We start from the raw sequence: 21,142 nt of genomic DNA on the forward strand, positions 1-21,142 counted from the left end.
GCCATCCTATCATAATACCTTAATGCAGTTATACCACGAGAGGTGACATTCACATGGCGAGAGTCGTTTCAGATTGCATCTATACTTACAATAACTTTCCCCCACCACTTAATTCGTTTCCACCTTCCTAGACACATGTGGATCACACAGGACACACAACAAAACACCTAACTATACTATCACTGGTGTCCTCACACTGTCCCTAGTGTGCCTGTTGATGACATCCAGAGATTAAGCTGGCAGCTTATGGGATCTCTGAGGTGTATCTAAGTAAGCATTCTTTGAACTTTTTTTTGGGTGTCATCTGCCGGTAAGATAGCTCATTGAATTGAGCAGATCTATGTGTGACATTCAGGTCTATCTAAAGCGCTTAGGCATAAGCAGCTATATAAATAACACATAATTATCCTCTTTCACTGCCGAGGAATGGAACTCACCAGAGGAACTTACGCCGGTACTCGGAAGGACAGAGTGGGTGGGCAAGCACTTGAACAGTGAGCAGAGTCGCCCGACCCCTGACAGCGAGAGAAGATGGAGAAGTAGTGATTGGAACCATGATGAATAAGACCTGTATGCTGAAAAGACTTGGACCTGAGGGAACGGTTTTCCATGGTAGTGGAAAAAGGTTGTAGTGAGATAGTTGCTTGAGTGCTGGAGAGATGCTGTGCATGCAACATATGCACCATATGCTTTGCCTGTCCACGGGTGATGCCTAAATTCATGCCAGTGCACCATTACCAGGGCAACCTTCAATCGCTCACCCTGCACAGAGAGGGACAAAGGGCACCACAAAACACTTATGTGGGAGAGTGGACCAACAAAGACAGGCTACAATAAGAAAATAAGACCACACATGTGTTGAACGCTGCAGAAGCCAGTGGCACCAAGCAAACAAAGACATGATCAAGTACCTGGGGATCTTATAGCAGTGCCTGGCAAAGGCCTAGTACTGATACACATGCCAAAACCTTTGGTTTTTCCAATGCTTGTTTTGAACAGAACTTCAGTGAAGGATATGCACAGTGCTTATAAATTGGGTGGCTGAAGGGGTATCCTATCATTGCATCGCAACCCATTACTGCAGATTCAATTTCATAACATTTGTTTTTGCACATTTCACTGCAATATAGAGTGGGGGGGGTCTGGGCATTATTTAAGTTGGGGAAGTGGGATAGGTTGAGGGATCTCTCCCAGCTTTTATTTGCAGAGGAATGTTCTGATTAAAATTCAATGAAATCAAATTTGCAGTAATGGTTTCAATGTAATCCTATAGGCTCAAGGCCAACCTGGTTAAGACATTTTTATTCCACCAATAGCTATTTACAGCTCCAATTGAATTATGAACTCTCAGAAGACTACTTTGAAAAACACTGGCAGGCATTTCAAGCACAAAGTCTGAGGGTAAGGCTTTATTAAAGAGAGCTCAAAGAGTTCCCATCAGGAGGTGTTTTGGGTGTGGAGGGGCAGTAACTGGGTGGGAATGGCCATAGGATTAGCATGGTCATGGGCAGTCAATGGCTGAGCAAGTAATCACAGAACACCTACATGCTGTGTGTCCCTTCTATATCTTTCGTATAGGTAATAGGGTTCAGTTCAAATTGAATGAAATGTTCGGGATCCTAAAGGATAATGGGATTGATCACTGCACAAGTTCAATACATCACACTCAAATCAAATGCAATTGTGTAATCAAAAAAGTGTGCTAGGGGCCTAAGCCATGGGTAAAGATTGAAAACAGGCTGTTTGAGACATAAGGGGTCATTATGAGTACGGCGGTAGGGGGTTAACGGCACCGGTAAGGATGCCAGTGCCGTTAACCCCCTACAGCCGCATTCCGAGGTCCCTTAGCGGGTCCAACTAAGGCCGGCTAGTAAAACCAGCCGTCCTTAGCGGGAGCCACTAAGGGACCAGGGAGCTAATAACGGGCCCCTAATTTACGGGCCCGTTATTAGCTCCTTCCCCATTCCCATTGAGCCCTACGGGGGCTCGAATGGGAATGGTTTTCAGAATGGGGACTTACTGGGTCCTCCAAGGTTGGAATGACCCGGTAAGTCCCCATTCTGAGAAACCGGACCTGGACATGAGTTTGTAGGCAGCCATGGTGCTAATAGCTCTTCTTTGATAAGTATCTATAAGATTACTAACACTTTGTCCTTTTTTGTCAGTTCTACATAATTGTCGTCATACACTGTCGCATTAACGTCCACCCACTGTACTTGGATCATGTGTCCCTGCATTGTTCCGCGCACCCTATATAAAGCTAGATGAACTAAACAACTTGCTATCTCTGGTGGCATCTCTTGAGGCAAAATTAACCTAGGTGTGGCTGCTGCGCAAGGAATTAATGAATAAACAAAACAAGGGTCACTCGATTTCTCTCTCCCCGCTGCCTGCATGTGGCAAAACCATATGTCCTCCTCTGCATGGTATGACAAATCCTTAGATGTCGTCACTGTTAAATGAGGGGAATCCCCTTCTCATGAGGCCAGGGAAGTGAGGCTGCTACTCAATAGTCTCCCTGGGGGTGGTACTCAGCAGGAGGATCTCACAGGGATGCATCCCTCCTGTGGTAGCAGGGGCGACTATCCAAGGAGAACACAGTATACTCCACTCCAATTTCCCTCACCTACCCCACCATTCCTTGTAACCCCATGTACATGTGTCATATAGCCAAAATCATAAGTACTAGAATGAGGACAAACCTTGTCAACCCAAGTGAGAAGTATAGTACAAATACTTGGATGAGGAAGAGTCTAGTCTACCCAACAGAAGACTATCAGACAGGTACTGAGATGAGGAGTCAATGCAGAAGCATGAAGAGCACTCCTGGAACCACTAGTGAGCATTCTAGTGGTTCCCAAATTCCTGTTGGTCAAGTCACATTCAAAATAGAAGAGGGAAAACAGGAGAGGAAGTTCAGCCCTCCCTGGAGGAGCCGCAAGCAAAATTGGCGGTGTGGCAGAGAGAAGCATGGCGGACCAGGATGTGAGGCGAGAAGGCGAAGCGTCTCTCAAGTTCGGATGCACAATGACGCTTCTCCCTACTGGAAAGCAGCTGTCTTACCTGACAGAGAAAAAGGGGATGCATGGTTCACGTCAGTAGAGCAGTCCAGAGGGAACCTGCAGCTGCAGAGAATCCGTAGCTGGAACAAAGTGGGCGGAAGGCATGTCAGGACCAAAGGCAAATCCCAGAACTGACCAGAGCCCACAGCAACGCTACCTGAAGGTAGGGGCCAACACGGCTGGCCGGCTGGTACAGAAGAGAGGCTAGTGGTTCAGATAAGAACGGTGTAGATACCCTGGGAAGAAGGACTGAAAAAACAGCCCGGGAAAAAGACTGCGGGAAAGTAATATGTGAAGCAATACAGGTCTTGTGGGTAAGATGCCATAGCCCCTTTGAAGCTAAAAAAGAGCAAGCCCCGGAAACACATCAACTCCTGGTTTTCGCCTCATCTCAAAGCCCTCAGACAGGAAAAGCGACGCTGTGAAAAAATCTGGCGAGCTCACCCCTCAGAAAATAACAAAAAAAACTTGAGCAGTCTAGCCTCCCAATATAAAAAAGAAATTATATTGGCCAAACAAACGTCTTATAGTATGCGAATCTCACAAGCCAAATCTACCACTAGAGAGCTTTTCACAATACTTAAAGAGGTTGAATCCCCGATCCAAGTGCCCGACTCGTGTATCAAAGATAAAAACTGGTGCACGGGCATACAAAATGCCCTAGCGAACAAAATCTCCTCCATTAAGACTAAGATAAGCATTAAAAAAGAATCTCTGCTCTCCTCCACTAAGCCAAGTAACGTCACCCATAAAAAGGTTCATCTGACTCAATCATCCCCCCCAGCGCACAACCCACCCTTTAATTTCCATAAAGTATCTACCAAAGAGGTAGAAAATACTATTCTCACCCTCAAACCATCAAATTGCCACGGTGACCTATGCCCTGCGCAACTGATTAAGGATGCAGCCCGTGATCTCGCACCATTTATTACCAAACTAATAAATGCGTCTTTCACATCAGGCACCGTACCCAATAATCTAAAACAGTCCTGGGTCCTCCCTCTGCTTAAAAAAACGAATTTAGACCCATCCATTCCAACTAACTACCGCCCCATTACCACAGTACTGTTCCTTCTTAAAATCCTCGACAAAATAGCGTACCAACAGATCCAACATTACCTTGAGTACTTCCATCTCCTAGGCGTCCGACAATCGGGCTTCAGGCCACAGCATGGAACTGAAACTGCGCTTATAGATCTTAAGGCACAGATAGACGAGCTGAGAGACGAGGGTAAAACAGCACTATTGCTACTCCTTGATCTCACGGCGGCCTTCGATCTGGTCGACCATGAGATCTTGTGCTACCACCTACAAAAAGCTGCCCACTTCTCTCAAGAAGCAACCAATTAGATCCAATCCTTCCTTAATAACCGTACAATGAGAGTCTTCTCACCGTCAGCAAGGATCTTGTGTCTCCCCTACACTCTATAACATCTTTACGAAGCCCCTTTTTGATGATCTAGATGATCTGGGTATCACCTACACTAATTACGCCGATGATACCAAGATCCTCATCCCGTTGTCGGGGGATTATGACAAGGATTTGGCCTTCATTATCATCCAGGCATGGATGGCCTCACACGGTCTATGCCTGAATGATGACAAGACGGAACTCCTTATTCTAGGCTCTGCTCTCTACCTCAACAAGCTGGACCACAAATACTCATCGTTCATAATTGACGATAACAAGATTAAGGTTGCTAAGGAGGTTAAAACCCTCGGATTCTATCTAGATTCCACCCTTACCTTCAACAAACAAGTGAATGCAATGGCCTCCTCCACCTCATACACTTGTAAACTTATTAGGGCGGCCAAACCATTTCTCTCCCCCACCAACTGTACCACCTTGGCCAGGGTGTTGATCCTGTCCAAGTTGGACTATTGTAACTCTCTATATGTAGGTTGTAACAAATATATCTCAAGCAAAATCCAAATCCTCCAAAATAATGCCCTTCGGCCCTCAGTATCCCGAAGAAAGCCCATATCTCTGATTCCAGAAGATCTGTCAATTGGCGACCCACCAAGGAAAAGATATTCCGTAAAATCGATGTCTCTGATTCATAAATGCCTACAGCAAGCAGCCCCTCAATACCTCATCTCCAGAATTACTAGACCTACCCTCTCTCGCCCCTCGAGAACGGCCAATTCTAACCTTCTTCTGGTGCCCAGGTTTAAACGTACTATGTCTGGAGGCAACAGCTTTCCAGTAAAAGCAGCACAATTCTGGAACTCCCATCCTCCTACCTGCAGGGAGGACCTACCCTACCTACAGTTCAGAGCCAGGACTATCCACTGGCTCAAAACTCTTGACTCATAACGACCTTGCCAATGCCCGGATGATTCACATGGCTCCTTACCTCATTGAATGTAAATATGTATATAGTATTTCCTATAGTATATATGTTCTACCCTTCCTACTTGGCGTGATACGTCCGGCACTGTAACCGCAGCTGGACCTCACCCTAATGTATGTAACTAAGTTTTGCAACCCTCTTGCTGCCTTTGCGCCTGGCTACCCTTGGATTAGGAGCGCATTATAAATAAATAAATACAATACAAGAAGGAAAGTTCACCGGTAATTTTCATAGTTGCAGTCTACATTGGGGGGGAAGTGTACAAATCATCGAAATAGGCCATGGGAAGTAAGCCATTCTCCCTGGTATTGTGAGCTGTGCCAAAACTGTGAAGGGGCCAGGCGAAGGGAGTAATTCCCCTGGTATTGAGTACTGTGCCAATACTGTAAAGAGGCCAGGGGAAGGGAGTCATTCGCCCTGGTATCGTGAACTGTGGCAAAACTGTAAAGAGGCCAGGGGAAGGGAGACATTCCCCCTGGTGTTGTGAACTGTGAAGTAAGCTTTCAAAAAGGCCAGTGGAAGGGAGACATTCCCCCTGGTGTTGTGAACTGACTGTAAAGCAAGCCTGAATAAAGGCCAGGTGAAGAGAGACATTACGCCTGGTGTTGTGAACTGTGAAAGTAAAAGCCAAGAGAGTGTGAGAAAAAAGCCAAGGAAGGCAAGCAGAAGAGAGCCATTCCCATGGCCTTGTGAAAACACTGAGAGCCAGATACCTGGATAAGGGAGACATTCTGGAGGAACCCAATAGTGATGAAACAGCTATGGGCGATAAGGAATGTTGATGTTTAGACTGGAACTTTACCTTTTGAGTTTTAATTGAGAACATTACTGCTTTTTAGCATTACAACCTGGAACTTTGTTTAGTGCCTTGAAAGGGATTGAGACCTGGGGAAGGGAGTCATTCCATCATGTAAAGATCCCACCTTACAATTGGAACTGTGATACATTGTCCAGAAGAAGGGAACCATACTTCTGGACTTAGAAGACCCACTGCCTCTTTAGTTTAGTTATATGTGTAAGGGACAGAAGTAGGTTTTTGATAGAGGATGGTGGACTCTTGATTTACACGACATCCTGACCAAATCCTTAGTATTTTAGTTGATGTAGGGAAACCCCTCTTAGAGTAGGGAAAGGTAGGTTGTCTCTTTATTTCTGGTATAATAAACATGTATACCAACAACCATGCCACTTTGTGCCAGTCTCCTCTTTCTGTACCCTCACAGTGATGATGCACAGTGTTAGATTTAACTGGGATAACACTTGGGTTAGAAATACCCCTCTTAATTCTTATCATAGAAACATTCATATTAGCTGATGCATTTTCACTATTAGTAATGTTATAAGACCCACCTTTTTGTAGAACAAAGCACGTAAAAAACAAATTGTTTTTCATCGAATTCCGAAAATGCCTTTTCATTTTTTGTATTTTAAATAAATGTTTGGGGATACCCCCCAATCCACCTTACCTTAATATTTTCCCTGACCCCACATCCAAATATTTGTTTGGGAAAAGGGAACCAAAAAAACAAAAAATTAAATTAAAAGAATTCAGCCTTTTCGGCCTCGCTATTTTCAACTTTTCTTTTGGGGGCATTACCGCTGTTGGAGGTGGATGATGGAATTCCTGACCTTCCGGACATCACTGAGGTGTATCCATTGTTTGTGTGTCTAGACGTTGATGGCTGTAGGAGTAGCGTAGAATAAACACACAATCTCGTGGAAAGAGCAGTAGTGGCTGATACTGTGATGACTCTTGCGGTGCTGGTAATTAATTGTCTTCTGGTGGGTCATGACCATTGTGATGGGGCCCAACCTGTCGAGATATAAATCTGACAGATTTTGTTAGTTCCCTAAGGTGCCTCTGGAATTCTTCACTAAGAATGTCAGCAGAAGTGTGTGCATCGAAGGCTGTGCATCGAAGGCTGTGCATGCAGGTGTGAGATGAGGGTGCACCCTCCTGCCTGTGATAATGACATCACAAACTCCCCATTGGGGAAACACTTAGTGCACTAAAATGTGGCTGCTGAGTTAGCATCAGGATGGACACATGGACCTGTTTCGAGCCATCTGGAGAATGGAAAAAACTACAACAATTTGGTGAAGAAAGTTACTGCACCTGTTAACCATGTCCATGTAATCAAGATGTAGGTGTTCAAACAGCCATGAGGGAATGGGCAATGTCGCTCTCAGTGTCCTAAGAGTGTGACCAGGAGTTTACCATTGGCAAGTGATATAATATTATATGGATATGAAATCACCAATGAGCTCTTGAAGGTTTGGAATAAACCACTCCTGCTGTAAATCAGCAGGAATGTAGTTCTTGGATGTGTGTGAGGAAAAGTGTAACTGCTTGAGGCTGACAGTGAGCAGCTCTTGGGGCATGATGGGTTTTCCTGAAATGTTTTGCCTCAATATGGGATCAGTCGGAGACACAGAACATACCCTTTTTGTCCATAATTCTTTTTCCTGCTGTGGATCTTGGGCCTGTAGTTAAATAATCTGGGCCAGGTGAAGTACATTTTAGGGGGTTGTAATTTCTACCAGTTGTAATGATAGTTCAGAGGACACTGTGTCATCAGATTTCTCTAAATATGCTGCTTCTTTGACTGACACATCTGCTGCATTGGTACCACAAGCAATTGGGTCTGTATTGTTAATGTGAGTTGCATATTTCACTACAGCAAATGCCATAGATAGTGCTAATGCGTCTATCAACCTGAAAAGTAATGTGGCATGCTGCACTGGTGTACCATAAGATTTTTTAAACCCTCACCTGTGCCATCTTGACAGGCCTGAATGTACTGTAGTTGTGACGTATGCTGAGTAGATGGAAGTGGGGCACCCCTGAGAAAATTCTAATGCAGTAATGAGGGCCACAGGTTCTGCTGCTTGTGCAGAGTAGTGTGAGGGCAGTGGCACCTTTGCTAACACATGGTACTCCCCTGATTTGAGGCTCACTACTATTGCTCTTGTGTGCCTTATCCCTGTGTTCTGATCAATCATTGACAAACTGTCACAAAAGCCACCTTTCTCGCTTCCATTGCATCTTCTATAACATGTTTAGTATCATCAGTAGTGTCCTAATATGTAGTGCAATCATGTACTGTGTCATTTGGCTGTAATGGTTATATAATGAATGTTGTTGAATTGACAGTGTGGCACCTAACAATGTGAATCGAGGAGTTCAACAGAATCACTTCCTATTCTGACGCTCGTTGGGTGGTGAGAGTGGATTTTGATTTCTCTAGGATTTCAAAAACAGCATGTTCCCATAAAGGGTAACAGGGCATCCCATGGTGATGGTGGTTGATTTCTGTATGGCAAACACAGCGGCTGACAGATTCTGCTCACATGGGAAGTGTCCTTGCATGACCGGGTCTAGGAGCCCCCTGCAGTAAGCCAGAGGCTTATGTCCCAGTGAAGTCTTTTGTGTGAGTAATGCTGACAAAATCTGTCCATTTGAATGGGAGAAAAAATAGTTATATAATCTGGTGTGGCTAGAACTGGGGCACTTCTGATTGCTTTCTTAAGCTCCTGAAATGGCCCGATTATCTGGTCTGTCCAGCCAATGGGTAATTATGCTTTGTGTGCTTGCTTTAGCCCTTGTGGTAGCGCTTTGGTGTGTGATGAGTAGTCAAATATTCATGCCCGACAATAGTTACCTAAACCCAAAAACAGCTGCATTTGTTTCACTGTGGTAGGCTGTGGTGTCTACTGTACTGCTGTGATCCTTTCTGGTGTTATTTTTCTGCCTGCTGATATTATCTGTCCTAGGTACACAACATCTTGCTGTTAGTACCGCAGTTTATCCCTGTCCTCTTTGTAACCCTTCTCTGCCAATAAGGCCAAGAGTTTCACTGAGTCATTCCTACATAGTTCTTCTGTCATGCTGTAGATCAGTAGGCCGTCTACATACTGAATCATTGTGCTCTGTGTTTGAAAGTTGTCTAGATCCATTTGCAATACTCTGTTAAAAATACTGGGAGACTCAGAATACCCTTGTGGCAAACAAGTGTGTTGGAACCTTTGGCCTCTGTAAGTAAATGCTGTAAGGGGCTGGGACTAAGGATGTAATGAGATGGAGTAAAATGCATTATTGAGAACTATTACAGTAAAATAGGTAGCTTCTGTAGGGATATTACACAGGATGGTGGCGGGATTAGGAACCAGTGGGAATTCTGCTTCTATGATATTGTTCAATGGGTGTAAATCTTGTACCATCCTCAAAGTTGACCCTTTTGCTTTTTTCACAGGATAAATAGCGGTATTACATGGGGATTCAGATGGCTGTATTATGCTCTGCTGCCATAAGGCATCTAAGGTAAAATAAATGCCTTCCTTGGCTTCATTTGACATGGGGTATTGTTTTACTTTGGCCAAAACTGCTCTTGGTTTCAGTTTAATGTGACTTATCCCTATGCTTATTAGCAGGCCTACATCATGGGGGCCACTGGTCCACAGCTGACTGGACATCCTGTTTAAATCTTCCTGTAAATGTAACAATACAGTGTTTGCAAGAAGCACGGTGTGCAGTACTTCTCTGTGTTCCACCACTACCTGGCAGGGTATGGAGATTTCAAATATCATCTCCCCCTCGTCTTCTGTGTCTTCGAGTATCCATTTGTCGGACACTTTCCTCTATCGCTTTGTTTGGTCAAAGCATTAAAAGTGCACGATTCAAGATCCTCCTTGTCAAAACCAGACAGGATTACCATGCCTGCCTTGTTGATTACTGCTGGCATAAATATCTTGATAATGGTGCTGGGTGCCCATTCCTGTTGGACAGCTGGTCGAAATAGGAATTCCGCAAATACAAGCAAAGTGTTTTCTTTAATCCCGGGCACCCAACCTAACACGAATATTACCTCATAGAGGAACAAATCTAGATTGAGTTTTACACCTCACCAGGTGCTGTGGTCAGAGAGTGCCTTGTTTAACTGTGACAGCCCTAGCATGGTACATGATCCGGATAGGACACACTATTCCCTCCTCTGAGAACGAAATGGTCATGCTCAATTTGCTCATGATATCCCTGCCCAGGAGATTAACTGTGGTGTCCTGTGAATACAATAAAGAGGCTGATAAATTGTGTTTGCCTATGGTGATAGGTACGTCTTCAGTAAAAGGAACCGATTTGACAGCCCCAAAAAACCCTGTGTGCCTATTATTTAGTCTGACATGGGGAACGTCCCTCCTTAATACAGGATTTGGTAGCTCCTGTGTCGACCAAAAAAAGAAAAAGTTTGCTCTCTTGTCTACATTCCTACTCAGGGTTCCTGTTCCAGATCAGTAGTTACTGTGTAGTGAGTAACTGTGCACTGTGGCAGTGAATTCCTATCCCCCGGTTGAGTAGGGGACTGGGTAAAATGTAATGCCTGCAGCCGCATTTGTTGTTGTGCAGGACCTGGGGCATGCAGGGTGAGCTGTTGTTGTCCAGGGCCTAGGGCATACAGGGCAAATTGGGGCTATGGATTAAAGGCTGGGCGGTAGTCTGGGACGTTATAGTTGAATGGCATGGTCAGCCGGCTCCTGCAGTCTCTTGCAAAATGACCCATCTTCCCGCAAGACCAACATTGTGGTACCGATCAGGCCACATGTTTCCCCTACATCCCCCTCTGCGCCTATAGAAACATCATCTTCTCTCTGGAAACTTCCCATTCCCTGTCTATAATCTCTTGGGCCTTCTACCCACCCCTGGGCAGGGCTGTGTTCAAGCTGGTTTTAGTTGTTACTCTAACTTCCACGCTCAGCGTTACTAATTTCTACTGTACCAACATTTCCAACTTTTCTTCTGCCCTCTGTGTATGTTCTACTCGCTCCTTATCTTTCTCCTGTCTGTGCTGGCAATTATGTGTGATATGCACCTGTATCACAGTCCATGAGTTTGCTTCCATCCCAACCACCTTATTTAAATCTGTCTGTACTTCCAAGGGGAGCCCCTTGCATAACATGTAAAAGAAAACAACAATGTTTAGTACCAAGCCTCCACTGTCTCTAACTGCCACATCACCTGAATCTGCTGTATGTAAAGGGCGGGGTCCTCACCTGCTCTCATTATGCAGGCCATGATAGAATTCCTATTGGGTCTGTCAGCGTACATGTTCCTCAAAACATTGCATACCTGCACTCGACAGTTATTAAACGGGGCCCCATCATGGGTGGTACTGTTCAACGTTGCCCCCTTATATCTCACTTTACTCCATATCTCATCTAACTGCTCCCCTAGCAGGGAGGCAAACAAGCTTTTCATATTTCCCATAGCTAGGGTGATGCCTGCTGTGTGCTCCACAAGGGCATACATCCACTGGCCGGCTCCTGCATTAAGGGAGGGCAAGGCATGCATTAAGTTGACCCGATCCATGTGGTGCCAATGCACATAATAAGGTTTCCACAGTCTTTTCTGTAACAATGGGAACTATGTTCCCTGCTGGTTACACTTGGAAGCCCTCACTCGCTTCTTACTTTTAGCTGGGGACATTCGGCCGTACCATGAATGAAGTCTGTGGCTCCATGGTGTTACCTCCTGCAAGGCCTCTGACTCCGACTTTTTGCTATCCTCCCCAAAGGTTCCCTCTGCACTTAATAAATCGTTGTCTGTCATACCCCTGTCCTCACCCATGAATTGTGATTCCTCACTTGCTCCCCATGGCGTGGTCTCATCAGGGTTTGTGGTCTGAGCTCCTGAGATCTGGGGCTTGTTGACAGATTTTCCATCAAACTTAAAGAGAATCTGTCCCACCCTCCATTTATCACTACCTGAGGCATACTCTGACCCTCCCCACACACCTGTTGTGTGTTATGGCCCTTCAAGGCTAGTGTCAGCTTCTGTTCTGCTTTTTGTAATGCTGTCTCCACCTGCCATTAAGCCTTGTTCTCAATTGCTAAAATCGTCTGATCTTTAGTGGTGTCCCCAGGCTTCACTGATGTCCCTTTCCCATCTTCCATTGGGGAAGGAGAAAACTGGGGATTGTATTCTATGGCAGGCTGTGAAGGGTAGGACCCATATGGGGTTGATGGGGCTGTTAGCCCACCTGGATGGACCTGGATGGACCCCTCCCCACCATTATCAAAAGCAACCTCTTTGTCTACAAATATCTTCCATAGATCAAGTATGCACTGCTGTTTTTCAGCTGTGTCCCTTTAAAGGTTGACAATAAATATGTGTGCACATGTCCTAATACAGTCTTGTCATGCATGCCCTCTTTGGACCATGGTATAAACAATTTCCCTACAGTTCCCCGAATCCAATCCTTGTAATGCTTCTTAATCATGTCCTCATATTGGGGAAACACTTTACACACATGCTCCAACACTTATCCATACTGTCTCAATGCTCCAACTGAGCTCAAAAGAGTGTTGACACTGGCCTAATTGGCCACTCGTTTAAAAAAAAAAAATGGCAAAGTTTCAAAATCCAAATAGCAGATCTGCGTCTTCCCACAACTGCTAACAACAACTATCAAAAATAAAACACTGTCCAAAACGCAATGGCTAAAAAAACAGATCTGACTCCAAACACCGTTCTCTACACAGCAGCTATCAATACTTACCAACAAACACCTCGTATATATCCGACTGCTATCAATATCTAACCAAAAAACACATTATTTACACAATGGTCAATAATACCTGCAATAAAACACATTTATTTACACAATGTTGTAGATCTTTACTCTGTCCCCTTACCTCGAGACAAGGTTATTTAAGCCTGCTAACATTCCCTCCTCTGGAACTGAGGGATATCCCACACAACGTTGTCTTTCCCTGCTGAGGAAGAGCTTTGCCACAATAATTTGTTACTCCACAACGCTGACTTTTCTTAGCTAAATGGGAGGTTCTCCACACTACTTTGCCACTACACAACTTGGTGTTTCCCCTTTAAAGGGGAGCATCACCTCAATAATTCATCAATACACATGGAATATTATACAGCGTTGTCTTTCCTCGTTAACAGGAGCTTCCCCATGATACTTCATCAATTCATAAGCATTGAAAAAATGTCAAAAACACTGTGGGCCTCATTACGACCCAGGCGCTAATGGGTTAACGGCGCCGAAAAAGGCTGCGGCGCCATTAACCTATTAGGGCCTAATTACGAGGTCCCTTTGCGGGACCCGACCTTAACAGCTGATTTTACCAGCCGTTAAAGTAGGGACCTGCAAAGGGACCTTGGTGCTAAGTATGGTGCCGCAATTTGCGGCACCGTACTTAGCGCCTTCCCCATTCCCATTGAGCCCTATGGGGCTAAAATGGGAATGGGGAAGGGCCATGGCGGCATGGGGAATTACCGCCCCGCCAACCTTGGAATGGGGTGGTAATTCCCCATTCCGCCATGGCGGACACCGGCATGGACCATGGTGCTAATAGCACCATGGTCCTCCGCCTGAGTCGTAATGAGGCCCTGTATGTTGTACGAAACGTGCACCCACCTAACTATGTATCCTCCGAGTCCTAACAATGCTGCACCATCATCAACAGCCTGCACAGCCCCTGGTCCAGTGCCCCAAAAGCCAGAAACCAGGCAGTCCTTTGGAGAAACACAACGCCTGCGCACCTCTCTGTTTGATGTGTGCACAAACTGATTTCAGAAAGCAGGCACCACCACTAGGGACATGCAGCAGGAGACCCCTAGCACCCTCGGGGGGCACTGGAGATGACGTCAGGGTCACCACTTTGAAGACCCTCAAGAAAATCCAAATAATGATGAGAAGGCCAGAATTGTAGAAAACACAACTTTATTGCAAATGCAAAATAACAGCCGGGAGAGTCAGTGTGTCTCATGAGACCAAAAAGCTGAGAACCCGCCCCACCCACATAAAACAGTAGTATTTAAAGACCAAACTCGCAAAATTAGAATACATTTGTGTAAAATGTAAACATTATTTGTAACTATATTCTACGCATCCCAGTGGCTCCTGCCTATATAAAATCAGCAGAAATTTCCCTATTCTGATTGGTTAGTACAATAACAGGTTACAACTGGATGTACATTTTATGACTACACTGTAACGCACTACCCTGCACCTTATAGGACTAGAATATTCTGAGTATTATGTGTAAACATGCAGTTACCTACTATGTCTAGTTGTTGCATCTGAATTGTTCTACTTTGCACCAAGATTATTCTGCCTAGCCTGACTCGTGCCACCGTGTCCTACCCATGCAGCTCCCATCACATAGACTGTTAAACACTTCAGTTTCAATAGACTCCATTGTACCAATTGACTGGACAGACCATTATCTTATCAGTTTCACCTTCTCCAGTGATGAGACGCCCCCGCCCCTCATCTATTAAAATGGACACGGTCGAGACAAGAAATATTCGCAAATTGACAGTAGACAGTTGCACCCCCATTCTGGAGGAAGCCCTCTCCTCGAACACCCTTGCGAGCGACAATCCCAGGCCTAGCAGACATCTACTATAAATGCCTAACAACCACCATTGACTCCCTAGCCCCACTTACAACCAAAACAAGATGCCCAGACTAACGCTCAAACTTCTGCTTCAATGACGAACTTGTAGTACTCAGGTGCAACAAAAGGTCCATGGAACATATCCATTAAACAAAACATACCACAGTCACTGCCAATGCATTGTTAAAAGCAAACCAAATACACAAAGCAGCCATCATAGCTCATAAAGCTAATGCCCTGAACACACGTATCAGCAATGCTGCTTCAAATTCTAAAGAGCTCTTTAAAATACTTATAGAGTTGGAAAATCCTATCCCACCCCTACACAAAGTAACTCGAGTAAAGCATGGTGTCCAACCTACAGAATTCTCTAGCCTCTCAAATACAAGTGCTTCAAGCCAAAATCACCATCAAAAGAAAACTACTGGCCAACAAAAACTCACCGCCACCTACCATTGACTGTATCAGCGACAAAACCAATATCAATTCAAATTCTAAGTAGTAAGCCCAGCCCAAGTGCTAGACACCATCTCCAAACTAAAATCCTCCAATTGTAAAGGAAATAGCTTTCTAGCACATCTAGTCAAACTGTGCGCCCCCACTCTCACACCTATCAGTACCAAATGTGTAAATGCCTCTTTCAGCACAAACACCGTCCCCACCAGCATCAAGGAAGCCTGGGTTACCCCGCTCCTAAAAAACATCTTTGGTTGCGACAGTCCCCATGAACTATCATCCCATAATGACTGTCCCTTCTTGTTTAAAATAATTGATAAAATAGCCTATTCTCAAATTCAATCTCCCCTTGAACAAAACCACCTCCTAGGAGAACGACAATCTGGTTTTTGTCCAAATCACAGCACCGAAACAGCACTTCTGGATCTAAAAATCCAGATTGAATCCATAAGAGACGCCGGCACACTATGCATTCTTTTGCTATTAGATTTGTCCGTGGCATTCGACCTAGTCGATCATGACAAACCTTGTGCTACACTAGTTAAGGATTTCCATTTCTCACAAGAAGCCACCTCTTGGGTCAAATCCTTCCTTGCTGATCGAACATCCTGCGTCTCCATCAGCAAGGAGGCCGCAGACCCATCCCAGTACAACTCGGAGTCCCACAAGGGTCCTGTTTGTCGCCTATGCTATACAATGTGTACACCAAGTTGTAATATATACAAATTTCAACGATGACACTCAGATTCTAATCCCCATCACTGGTAACTATGACCAGGATACAACTCTGATCAACAAAATCTACGCAATAATCCAAAACTGGATGGTGATTAACAGTCTCTGCCTCAATGATGAGAAGACAGATATACTCATCATAGGTTCCCCGCCAGAATCAATGCCCTCCACGCTGACTACTCAGCAATCAACATTGATGGAACCCCCATTCCAGTCCTAAAGCAGGTCAAAACATTAGGTGTCTAATTAGACGCTAATCTAACAATGTCCAAACACGTTAATGGGCTATTTTCAGCCACTTCCTACACAGCCAAACTGATTGAATTAAGCCATAAATTCCTCACACCACAGAACTGCACCATCCTAGCCCGAGCTCCCATTGTATTGAAGTTAGATTACTTTAATGGTCTACTGTTAGGCACCTCAAACACCAACCTGGTCAAATTGCAATTGCTGCAAAATAAAGCCCTGTGAGCAGCCCTTGGACTAAAAAAATCAGACCACATTTCCACTACCAGGAGCGAAGCCCACTGGCTACCGATAAAAGCCAGAATCATATTTAAATCACTTTGTATCACTCACAAATGCCTCGCTAAGAAGGCACCTACATACCTCAATAACTCATCAAATCAACATGCACACCTCTCTGTACCACGATACAAATGCTCTAGAGCTGGGGGAAGCATCTTTCCAATAATTGCACCAAAAATGTGGAACCCTCTCCCACTACTCACCAGAAATGAGCCCTCCCACCAATGTTTCAAGAAGTCCCTAAAAACCTGGCTATTTAATGAATTCTAGGCCACTACACCTGTTCCTTTATCTGACTGGTCATACTGTGAACCCATTGGTGTCAGCTGTAAATAGTACCATTCAACTGTATTCACTGCCTCCATGTGTAAATGTTGTTGATTGTAATTGGATCCATTTATCCTAAGATGTCTGTAACTATGCCGTGACACCCACGGGTGTGGGCGTATAATAAATGCAATAAATAAATAAATACACCTACAGATAACCTAATCATGTGCTGTGAAATCTGCTATCCCCAGCAATAAACTAAATACAATGCCATTCTTTTCTGTGGGACCGGATAACTTAGTATTCCATGCTACTCCCCACACCTTCAGCTCTCTCACATTGACGCCCGTCCTCATTACTTTTGCATACTTGTCTGGCTATGGCCAGGACGAAAACAATGATTTCATTGTGTGCTCATATCTCTTGGGGAAGGTTTCAAGAGAAAGTATAACCAAGGCCTGACTCTCAGAATACTAGCTAATAGTTGTGCTGCCAGGCCAATCCAGCCACGTCCTCGGCAGCTCAAAGGCTCTCTTGGATGTGGCAGAAATGTAATCTAATTCAAAATGGCAGAATCACTGAAACAACATGGTGGAACACTCAGAGGCTTACCTTTTGATATCATTGTTAATATTTGTGCTGCTAGTTCACTCTGCTGCGTACTTGGCAGTCCATGGTCTCTCTAGAGTGATGGAGAAACAAGGCCTAGTTCAATAACAATGGCAAAAACACTCATGTTAATAGCAGTGCTGAAGCTTATATTTTCTCTTACGTTTAGGATGTTGCACCCCCATATGAACAGAAACTAGGCATGAGGAGAATAAGAAGGTCATAAAGAACAGAATCAAGGCAAGACAGAAGATTAACAAAGTTACACATGACAGACACATTTCAGTAAAAGTTACGAAGTTGAGTGTGGGTGACATATGATGGATTGAGTAAACATGCTTACTGTGAAGATCCAACTATTTGTGGTCCACCTGGATCAAAGAGTAGGTGGTTTTACGTGACTACATTAGGACACTGCAGTGTGTGCTACCACAAGAGAGTCTCCAAGAGATAGTACCCATTGAGTTAGTCCCCATTAAGCAGGAAAGGCAGGCAGAGACATATGTAGAACCAGATCAGATTTCCAGTGGGGATGAAGTGGTACAATCCGTGTCATAGGAGGCAGGCCGAGTGGTTAGGAACCAAAGGTGCTGTTTGTGACTGAGGTAGTTGAGCGACTTTGTAGAGTGATAGGCTCTCACACTGCCATGACATGCCTCTGGAGGGCACTCTTTCCTTTGTTGTTTTTCCTGGTTTAAGTCTTCACCACTTGACCACTCCAATCTCTCCTTGGTCCCCCATCTGAATTGTGGTATGAGTGGATATGTGCGTCAACTGCAGGGAACTCAACTCACTTTGGATCTCATCAGGATTCGGTGAGCAGTTTTCAAGCCAGTCCATTGATGCCAAACAAAGACTAACAGGGTAATTCATAGAAATTCACACAAAAGTGTCGCACGCGACTGGCGCACAGCATGCCCGTGCGAATGTCTGCGCCAGCCGCGTGCACTAAAATCGATTTCCGCGCACAGCGCATTCATGGATTTTCGCATCCAAAACCAGCCGTGGCGCAGCGTGGCGCAGCGACCCTGCAGCAGCGCCAGTTACGCCCCCAAGAACGTCCTCGCGCAAGGAAAAGCCTTCAAAATCCCCAAATAATCGCAAAGGGCTGCGCTAACCCTGGACCAGTTCACCGGGCTGGCAAACAGCAAACGCCAAGCGGGGAACGTGTATTTCAGTGGTTCGCGGGAAGTTCCACACGCGATTGTCCTGTGTACGTGTGCATCAGGGGTGCGCGGGAAGTTCCACATCAAAATCAGCAGAGTACGCGTATTACAGGGGTGCGCGGGAAGTTCCACACGCGATTACAGCAGGGTACATGTATTTCAGGGGTGCGTGGGAAGTTCCACACGCGATTGGCCCCGTGCGAGCAGGGTACGTGTATTCCAGGGGCGCGCGGGAAGTTCCACACGCGATTACAGCAGGGTACGTGTATTTCAGGGGTGCGCGTGAAGTTCCACACGCGATTCCATCAGGGTACGTGTATTTCAGGGGTGCGCGGGAAGTCCCACACGCGATTGGCCCCGTGCGAGCAGGGTACGTGTATTTCAGGGGTGCACAGGAAGTTCTACATGCGATTGGCCCCGTGCAAGCAGGCTACGTGTATTTCAGGGGTGCGCGGGAAGTTCCACACGCGATTTCATCAGGGTACGTGTATTTCAGGGGTGCGCGGGAAGTTCCACACGCGATTGGCCCAGTGCAAGCAGGGTACGTGTATTTCAGGGGTGCGCGGGAAGTTCCACACGCGATTGGCCCCGTGCAAGCAGGGTACGTGTATTTCAGGGGTGCGCGGGAAGTTCCACACGCAATTTCAGCAGGGTACGTGTATTCCAGGGGTGCGCGGGAAGTTCCACACGCGATTTCAGCAGGGTACGTGTATTTCAGGAGTGCGCGGGAAGTTCCACACGCGATTGGCCCAGTGCGAGCAGGGTACGTGTATTCCATGGGGGCGCGGGAAGTTCCACACGCGATTTCAACAGGGTACGTGTATTTCAGGGGTGCGCAGGAAGTTCCACACGCGATTTCAGCAGGGTATGTGAATTTCAGGGGTTCTGGGGAGTACTACACGTAAATTGGCCGTGTGGGTCCTCCCAGGTGTACGCTCCACAACCTCCACGGCCCCTGCAGGCAGCCCACACCACGGGGCACTACCCTGCACCCCTGCTCATGTCCCGCAGGCAGCCCATCCACCATGGGCATGCCCCCCAGCCAACCCACATGTCACCTTGCACTACTGATCAACAATGCATGTCTCCCACCACCCCCACCCCCCAGCAGTGCAGGGGCAGCCTCCACCAGGCCCCCACCCATGTCTACCAGCACCCCCACCCCCCAGCCACCATGGGCATCCCCCACCAGGCCCCCACTCATGTCTCCCACCACCCCCACCCCCCCAGCAGTGTGGGGCACCCTCCACCAGGCCCCCACTCATGTCCAACTCATGTCTCCCACCACCCCCACCCCCCAGCAGTGCAGGGGCACCCTCCACCAGGCCCCCACCCATGTCTCCCAGCACCCCCACCCCCCAGCAGTGCAGGGGCAGCACCACCAGGCCCCCACTCATGTCCAACTCATGTCTCCCACCACCCCCACCCCCCAGCCACCATGGGCAGCCCCCACCAGGCCCCCACTCATGTCTCCCACCCACCCCCACCCCCCAGCCACCATGGGCAGCCCCCACCAGGCCCCCAATCATGTCTCCCACCCACCCCACCCCCCAGCCACCATGGGCAGCCCCCACCAGGCCCCCACTCATGTCTCCCACCCACCCCCACCCCCCAGCCACCATGGGCAGCCCCCACCAGGCCCCCACTCATGTCTCCCACCCACCCCCACCCCCACCCCCCAGCCACCATGGGCACACTCCACCAGGCCCCCACTCATGTCTACCACCACCCCCACCCCCCAGCATCCGGGGGCACCCTCCACCAGGCCCCCCTCATGTCTCCCACCACCCCCATCCCCCAGCCACCATGGGCACCCTCCACCAGGCCCCCACTCATGCCTCCCACCCCCCCACCCCCCAGCATCCAGGGGCACCCTCCACCAGGCCCCCACTCATGTCCAACTCATGTCTCCCACCACCCCCACCCCCCAGCAGTGCAGGGGCAGCCTCCACCAGGCCCCCACCCATGTCTCCCAGCACCCCCACCCCCCAGCAGTGCAGGGGCACCCTCCACCAGGCCCTCACTCATGTCTCCCACCACCTCCATCCCACAGCAGTCAGGGGCACCCTCCACCAGGCCCCCCCTCATGTCTCCCACCACCCCCATCCCTCAGCCACCATGGGCACCCTCCACCAGGTCCCCACTTATGTCTCCCACCCACCCCCACCCCCCAGCATCCAGGGGCACCCTCCACCAGGCCCCCACTCATGTGTCCCACCCACCCCCATCCCCCAGCATCCAGGGGCACCCTCCACCAGGCCCCCACTCATGGCCCCTATCACCCCCACCCCCCAGCATCCAGGGGCACCCTCCACCAGGCCCCCACTCATGTCCAACTCATGTCTCCCACCACCCCTACCCCCCAGCAGTGCAGGGGCACCCTCCACCAGGCCCCCACCCATGTCTCCCAGCACCCCCACCCCCCAGCAGTGCAGGGGCTGCACCACCAGGCCCCCACTCATGTCCAACGCATGTCTCCCACCACCCCCACCCCCCAGCAGTGCAGGGGCACCCTCCACCAGGCCCCCACCCATGTCTCCCAGGA

Source organism: Ambystoma mexicanum, chromosome 8 (genome assembly GCF_040938575.1).
Source record: "Ambystoma mexicanum isolate Mex_15411 chromosome 8, UKY_AmexF1_1, whole genome shotgun sequence".
Classification (NCBI taxonomy): domain Eukaryota; kingdom Metazoa; phylum Chordata; class Amphibia; order Caudata; family Ambystomatidae; genus Ambystoma; species Ambystoma mexicanum.